This window comes from Fukomys damarensis, unplaced genomic scaffold (assembly GCF_012274545.1).
Source record: "Fukomys damarensis isolate Sample0158 unplaced genomic scaffold, DMR_v1.0_HiC HiC_scaffold_32, whole genome shotgun sequence".
NCBI lineage: Eukaryota > Metazoa > Chordata > Mammalia > Rodentia > Bathyergidae > Fukomys > Fukomys damarensis.
The window spans coordinates 11,097,990-11,105,499 of NW_022900944.1; the positions used below are offsets into that span (position 1 = coordinate 11,097,990).

Sequence of the window (7,510 nt, forward strand, 5' to 3'; positions counted from 1 at the left end):
ATGAGGCAAAATAAACCTTTACTGAAAGGAATGCCCATTGGGTAATGGGAGAAATATTTTAAAGGTATTAAATGTCTGTGGTTTCAATCAACTCCTCTATACACCCCATGCCCTGCAGCTGTTCCACCCTTACTGCTTCAGCGGAGGGTGAATGCCACCTTGAGGTGGAAGAGGATGTTAGGGAGGGGGCCGGGGCCAGATGGGAAGAGGCAATGGGAAGCCACTTCCTGGCCCTGCAGCAGGTCCCAGACACACGGGGAAAAGTGGGGCCAGATCCCCCAGGGTTCTTCGAGGTTAGTGCTCTTCCGGAAGGTCCACGTGGGATGAACCCTTGAGAACAAAGCCGAGCTACCTGTGCACACTGAAGCAGACAGAGAAAGTGGCAGAGCACAGTCAGAGGGCACCAGGTGGGAAGTCTCTCCTCCTACTATCACAGACACTAGGCTGAAAGGGGTGATTCTAACAGAAAGAAGATGCTTCCAAAGAAAGAAATGGAATCATCATTGATTAGCGAGTTTAAAACCCCTATTTCTGCAACTATCACTGTATACACATCCCCCATGGCAAGAGGCTTGTGTACATTAGAAGACCGTTTGTAGAAAACAAAGCAGCCACATTTTCAATGTACATAGAAGTGCAGTAGTCCTGTGACTGACATGTGACCCCCCCTCCCCCTAAACCCTCTAATAATGGGCCCTTAAGACTGGACTACTCACATATCCCCTGAGGACATTTGCCCATCTTAGCCACCTGACAATGTGTGTGTGTACCTTGGAGTGAGAGTAGGGGACTGGCTGCATGCAGACATACTTCTTTCACAAGAAATTGTCCCACTCTTACCTGTCTGTATGCAAATACAGGGACTCTTGTGCCTTTCAGTCTGGTCCCCACAAAGTTCTATACTTTTGGACTACTTAGATGAGAACACCAAACCCGTCATCCCCTGTGCCCATTCTTGTTTGAGATGCACTGCTTTTGTTGTTGTTGTTTTTGTTTGTTTGCTTGTTTTGTTTTGGTAGTGGGGATTGAACTGGGGACTTTGCGCTTGCAAGGCAGGCAGCGGAACCACTGAGCTAAATCCCAGCTCCGATGCACTCCATCTTCAGATCCTGGATCAGCCCTCCAGTTCCCTCCAAGTACTCTCTGCTCCTCCCAGGAGTTAAACATTCCTGTCATGACTTGGCCCTTTGAAACATGTCTGATGGCTGTATCATAAAACAGTGGCAAAGCAGTTTAATTGAATCTTTTTTTTAAAGTACATACTGACATCCAAAACAGAATGATAATGCTTAGTACTAGCAGAGACCTTTTCGTCTTCAGCGCACTTTGCTACCATTAGCAGCCACGTTTGCTGAAGGTAGACTCACTTTCCTTAGTGTCATACTGGATCACATCAGATGGAATTTGGAGACGAGGAACAAGAGGCTTGCTTGGAATGCCGAGTTGTTCTGGAAGGCAGTCTGAAAACAAGCACAGGAGAAATCTCTGTTATATTCATTCCCTTGTTTGGATGCAGGATAGTTTGGGTCATGACAGACAAATATTCCCCCGATCTCAGGGCTTCAGATGTCATGCTTGCTGTCATTCTCTTTCCAAGTCCTCAGGCCACAGGATATTTGCACTTGTCATTCTCCCGAGCTGCAAAGCTCCCCTCTTCATCACTGCCTCCCACATAACACTTATTAATCCTTTAGCTCCTAGGCAGTCATACCTTTGTATGAACCTTCATGCAATAAGAATTGAGTTTGTGTTGTTCATTCACTAGAACTTCCATGAGGGCAGAGGTCTTGTTTTTATTTTGTTCAGCTTTGTATTCCCACAGCCTAAAAGTTCAGGGCCAGCGCCTAATCCTAATGATTGCTCAAACTGAAGTAATTCATTGACTAATTTTTTTCCTTTCATATCCCTATCCCCCCAAATTCAGATTACCTCAGGTTGATTCAGATACAAGTCAAAGTCCTTAGAATGCTCCATTCTGCATGTTTGCCACACCATCCCTTATTACACAATCGTTGCGCATTTGCCTGTTTTTCTTGCATGGGGCCTAGTGCCTGAAGAGCCTCTAGCCCTCTGGCTGTTATGTTGACCTCAGTAGCTGAACTTACCTTTTCTGGACTTGATGTAGGAGGAAGTAAGTATGGTGTCTGTGTTGTACCCTGTGAGGCCCCTAGTGCCCGTGCTCCTGACCTCATCTGCAGCTCCTCATCTCCACCTCACTTACCTGCTGAAGTCCCATCAGCCTTCTTACTCTCCAGTTCATGGGAGTTCCATGACCTTTGCACTGCCTGTTTCCTCCACCTGGAGTGATTTTCCTTCAGAGTTTTTCACGATGTTTTTTCCCTCACTTAATTCAGGTAACTGCTCAAAGAGGTTAATTCAGGTAACCTCTTCAGAAGAATCTTCTCGATTGAAACTCCAATCTCTCCTTTCTGTTCCACACTCTTCCTTTTAAATTGTTCATTATGGCTGTTATAAATGTGTGTTACATATTTGTTTATTGTCTGATCTTTAACTGGATTGCATATTGCATGAGAGTAGGAGCCATGGGTCTTCCTTATCATGGTGTCTCCAACTTTGGGTGGTGCTGGATATGGGGAGGCTCAGTGAGTACCCTGCATTGGTAATGGTGTCCACACTAAGGGTGGGATAGTAAAAATATTTAGATTGATTGATATTTTAATTGTATTATAATTCATATTTTCATTTTCCAATAGAATTGCCTCCCCAAATCCTATTTATTCCTCCTCCACTCCTTTATCTGTCTTTCTCAGCCGATCAGTGTCATGGACAAATGCACTCATATAACACACACTCAACACAACTTTATTAGATCATTGGTTGAGGTGGTGGAAAGTTGACATTCTTTGATTTTTGTCTTTCATGTGTTGTCAATTTCAAATAAATTAAGTTAGTCCCAAGAAAACAAAGTCTGAAATTTCACAATTTTCTGAGAATTATTGGAACCGAGTCTTCAACACGAGATATAAGTCTGTAAATATTTTCAGTTCTTAATGTAGTAATTACATTTTGGTGCTGATTCACACGTAAGTGTTTTCATATTTCTACCACATGCATGTTGTAGTGTACGTATTTTCCTTCTCTTTTTTTTCAGAAAAGCACATAAAATACAAATCTTTCTACATCAAAGTGGCAGCAGAGGAGTTAGAGTTCTAAATATTCTCTGATTTGGAATGGTGTTCCACTAGCATGAAACCAACACTTCATCAAAGTGGCCTGCTTCAATCGAGGCTGTCCCGGCGAGATATAAATTATAAATCATATCTTCTGTTTTACATGGGAAATGGGAGCTTGCAGGTGGATCGTCTTTCAACAGATGGGCTTAAGGTAGTTTCATGTTTTCTGCTGCTTATGCTTTGCTTATAATGTCATTTTCAAAGATTCCATCATTAACTACAGAGGTACCTGGGCAAGGAACTTTCAACAACTAAATATGGGTTTTGGCAACAGCTCCAGTAGCCCAAAAGTTTGGGTGGCCTGAGGTGGCAGAGTGAACACCAACAAACAGACTGGAGGGACGGCAGAAGACATGGAGCTGAGTGAGAAGTAGGGGACAGAGAAGGGATGTTTCCTCTCCTCCACTGGCTCCTCAGTTCAGGTCCCAGACAGGTATGAAGGGAAGGAAAGGAAGGCTGAGAAGTAGGAGTCCCGGCCCTTGCCACCCACAGTGAATCTCGGGCTTCAATTTCTCATGGGGACCATGAGGAGCTGATACGCAGTGATTCTCTTGTAGAAAATGTTAAGAGTTGAAATACTGATTGGGAAAGCCCTCCAATGTCTGTTTCCTAGTGATACTCTAGAAAATAACTGCAGACTGGGTGATTTAAAATAACAGAAACAGATTCTTTTATTGTCCTGAAATCTAGAAATCCAAAATCAAGGTGTCGGCAGGAAGGCGCTCCCTCTGAAGTCTCCAGAGGAGAATCCTTTCTCGCTTCTGCCAGCTTCTGGTGGACTAGAGGTGTCCCTTACCTTGGAGCTGCATCACACCAGTCTCAGCCTCCATCTTTTCATGCTCTTTTCTTCTGTGTATCTGAATCCTTCTTATAAAGTCATTGGATTTAGGACCCACCTTAAATATGGAATGATTTTGTCTTGAGATCATTAACTAATTATAGCCACACATACTCTATTTTCAAATAAGATAATCTCTCCCAGGTTATGAGTAGACATGGATTAGGGATGGGGCTACTGATCAGGCCACTCCAATCCTAAGTGACTTTATTTCCCTGACTTTCTTATCTCCTCTGTGGAGACTCCTCAACTCCCTATTCAGCTAATACACTAAGTACCAGGTTGGCGTGGCAGGGTGCCTGAGGACCCTGCTCCAGGCCTGTGGACAGGGTTGAAGAATCAAGAGCCCATCTGTTCTGTATGCTGACCCAGTGGGCAGCAGAGACAGTGCACTTATATGGGTGCAGTGAGGAACAGAGACTTCAAACTAAAATGGAGGTAGATGGTGACCGGGATGAATGTTCTAGGGAGACCAAGACCTGGCATATGTGTGAGAACAGCCTCCATTTGGCTAGACTGGATGCCTTTGCTGTGTGACAGGGAAAATCATGCCTTCCTGTTCCTACACCTTCGCTCCTATTGCTCCTTTGTTTGGGATGCTCTTCTTCCTCCTCTTCCCGGAATAGACAGTAGTCCTTCGTTTCGGATGGTTCCATGCTCTAAGTGCATGGTCAAATGAAGTCCAAATTATTAAATGGGAAAGTCTAGAAGTAAACAATTCCTAAGTTTTAAATAGCATTCTGCGTGAGTAGTGTGATGAAATCTGTCACTGTCCAGCTTCAGCCTGGGCAGACACGGAGCACCCCTCTGTCTCTACATGCTAACCACTCTTTAGTGCTTTCGTAACCATCTCAGTTTGCCAGGTGGAGTGAGGTGGTGTCACCATACTGTCTTCAAGGAACGCTTATTTCACTTAATAATGGCCCCAAATAAAAGAGTAGTAATGCTGACAACTGGAATATCCCAAAAAAGAAGTTTCAAATTGCCTCCTTTAAGTGAAAAGGTGAAGGTTCTCTACTTGAGGGGAAAATGTACAATGTTGAGGTTGTTAAGATTTACAGGAGAATAAGGTATTTTGAGATCACAATCACATAACTTTTATTACATTGTTACAATTTTTCTATTTTTAAGTTATTGTTGCTTATATCTTACTATGCCTAATTTATGTTAGGTTTTATATAGTTATGTATAAAAACATACTATGTATAAGACTCCATATTCTGCAAGTTTTGCTCACTCTGGAGTGAAAAAGAAAATAAGTTGGAAAATAAAACTGAAAGCAAAGATGCTAAAATTTTTTCTTATATTACCAAAATGACGGTTCCTTTTGCTCTTAAAGGTTATTATAGGTTTGATCCCATTTGACTTTATCAGTCTCTGTTAAACAGTAAAGGTAAACATTATTTTTTCTTTTGCACATAGAGACACCTGGACTAGGTCTTCCTTTTCTTGTCATCTCACAGTTCCTTGGCTGTTCCTCTGCCAGAATCTGCACCTGTCAGACACATATCCTGAAGACCTATACGCCTGAGTCTCTCAACAGCAGTAACCTCCAAGAGGACAACGACTGTGTGATTAGTGCTGTGCCTAAACAGCCCAGTTCTTTTCTCCTCCCAGCACACAGTATGACTGCATTTGCATTTCCCCCTTAACACGAGGAACAGGCAATGAAATGAATTAGGAACAGGGAGTGGCATGTCACTTCTGGGATAAAGCTTTCTGAACAAGTGCACAATTTACCATGTCCTTTTTCCACTGCTGCAGAAATATAGAAGCACCTATTGAATGTGGGTCTCTGAATGACTTGGAAGTAAATCCTCCTGATGACCAGAGATGGACCTGTAAAATGAAAGGCAAATCAGCTCACTGTTTTACTTTTCTGAACTTTCTGGTTACTGCAGCAGGGCCCAGCCTCTCCTGACTAATACATATGACTTACTTGCTTTTCCAGTTTCTTGGAACCATAATCATACCTCACAAATAGTGGGTCCTCAATATTAATTGAATTAATAAATGAATGCAAACTGAGTTCTTACCTTCAAAAGAAGCAGCAGTAATGTGAATAAACAGAGTAGAAGGGATCAGCTGGGAGTAAAGATTATACCAAGGATAGATAGACACAGGAGTAGACGGTCCGGTCTTTTTCAATTCTATCTCATTGGCGGACTTAAGCTATTCCTCTCAGTATATTTATTTTAGCAGTGCCTTAAAGTTGAAAAAAGAATGAAAAAGGAAAAGCAGAAGAAAGAATTAACATTTGCTACTAAGAGAAGATGAAGCAAAGTGGTGTACACAACATTTTTTTCCCTATTTTTTTCTCAAAGCTTAACTGAATGTGCTAATTTACCTGCTACCCACTGCTCTTATCTAGTCATGTATTCAAGTTACTTATTCCACAAAATCTTATTAAATAGTTACTGGGTTCCAGCTCCTTGATTAGGTACCAGGGGTAGGCTATGATGTGATCTATTCTTTTATTTATTATTAAGTTTATTGGTACATTTTAGGTATACAGTGTGATGACATTCATCATTGAGAATTTGTACCTTCACATGACCTATTGTGGTTCTTATTTTTCCCCCATTCCTCTGCCCTCTCTTCACCCCCTCCACCCCTCCTTATTACAAAGACTTTGGTCCCATTTTTTCCTTTTCTCATATTTATTCCTTTCCCCTCTCCCTCCCACTTCCCCTTTCCCTTTGGATCTTTTCTTCCTATTTCACATTATCTATTATACATTTTGATCCTAATTTACACTTTCAGCTTCTCACACCAGAGAAACTACACATGTGAGACCTATTTATTTTACTTAAGAATATGGCCTCACTGAGTGATCTATTCTTTTAAGATATTCACAATTGCATAAGGAAAAGGATCCAAAGTAAGTGTTGAGCAGCTAGCACCAAGATGGCTGCAGGAATCCACCCCATACAGCATGAAGCACCCATCCGCTTCCTCCACCACCGGTCACTCCTTCATTCCATAGTGCTCCAAAGCCTTTTGAGCTCCTTTCCCATCCTCAACCCATTAGACTAGCACAGCAGCTCACTGGGGAGGGAAGCGGGTGTTGTCATCACCATTTGCAAGGTGAGGATACAGAAGCCCTGAGGAAAGGAGACACTCAGCTGGAGTCGGTGTCAGAGCGGAGTGGTGATCTTGTGATCAGAGATGCTCTATACAGAGGAGGTGGGCAATGCCACTTCCAGACAAGAAAACTGGTCCAGAGCAGATCAGTGACTTCCTCACTTGGTGAAGGTCATTTGGTGAATGAGTATCAAAATAAAGACTAGAATTACTTATAAAACAGAAAATAACAAATGTTAACAAATATGTGGACCGATTGGAACCTTGCTCTATGCTAGTGGAAATGTAAGGTGATGCAGGCTCTGTAGAAAATAGTATGGTGATTGCACACACACAAAAAATAAATGTAACATCATTACATAATCAAAATTGTCAGAGGTGGAAGCAACCTAAG

General features: G+C 42.3%; 1 long non-coding RNA gene across 1 annotated transcript; it reads left to right on the top strand.

Moving 5' to 3' along the window:
• Positions 1-2,042: 2,042 nt before the first annotated feature.
• LOC104865955 lies at positions 2,043-6,014 on the top strand. The gene is made up of 3 exons (XR_781310.1): positions 2,043-2,131; positions 3,113-3,345; positions 5,496-6,014. It is a non-coding gene; the product is annotated as an uncharacterized LOC104865955 (long non-coding RNA).
• The last annotated feature ends 1,496 nt before the right edge of the window (positions 6,015-7,510 follow it).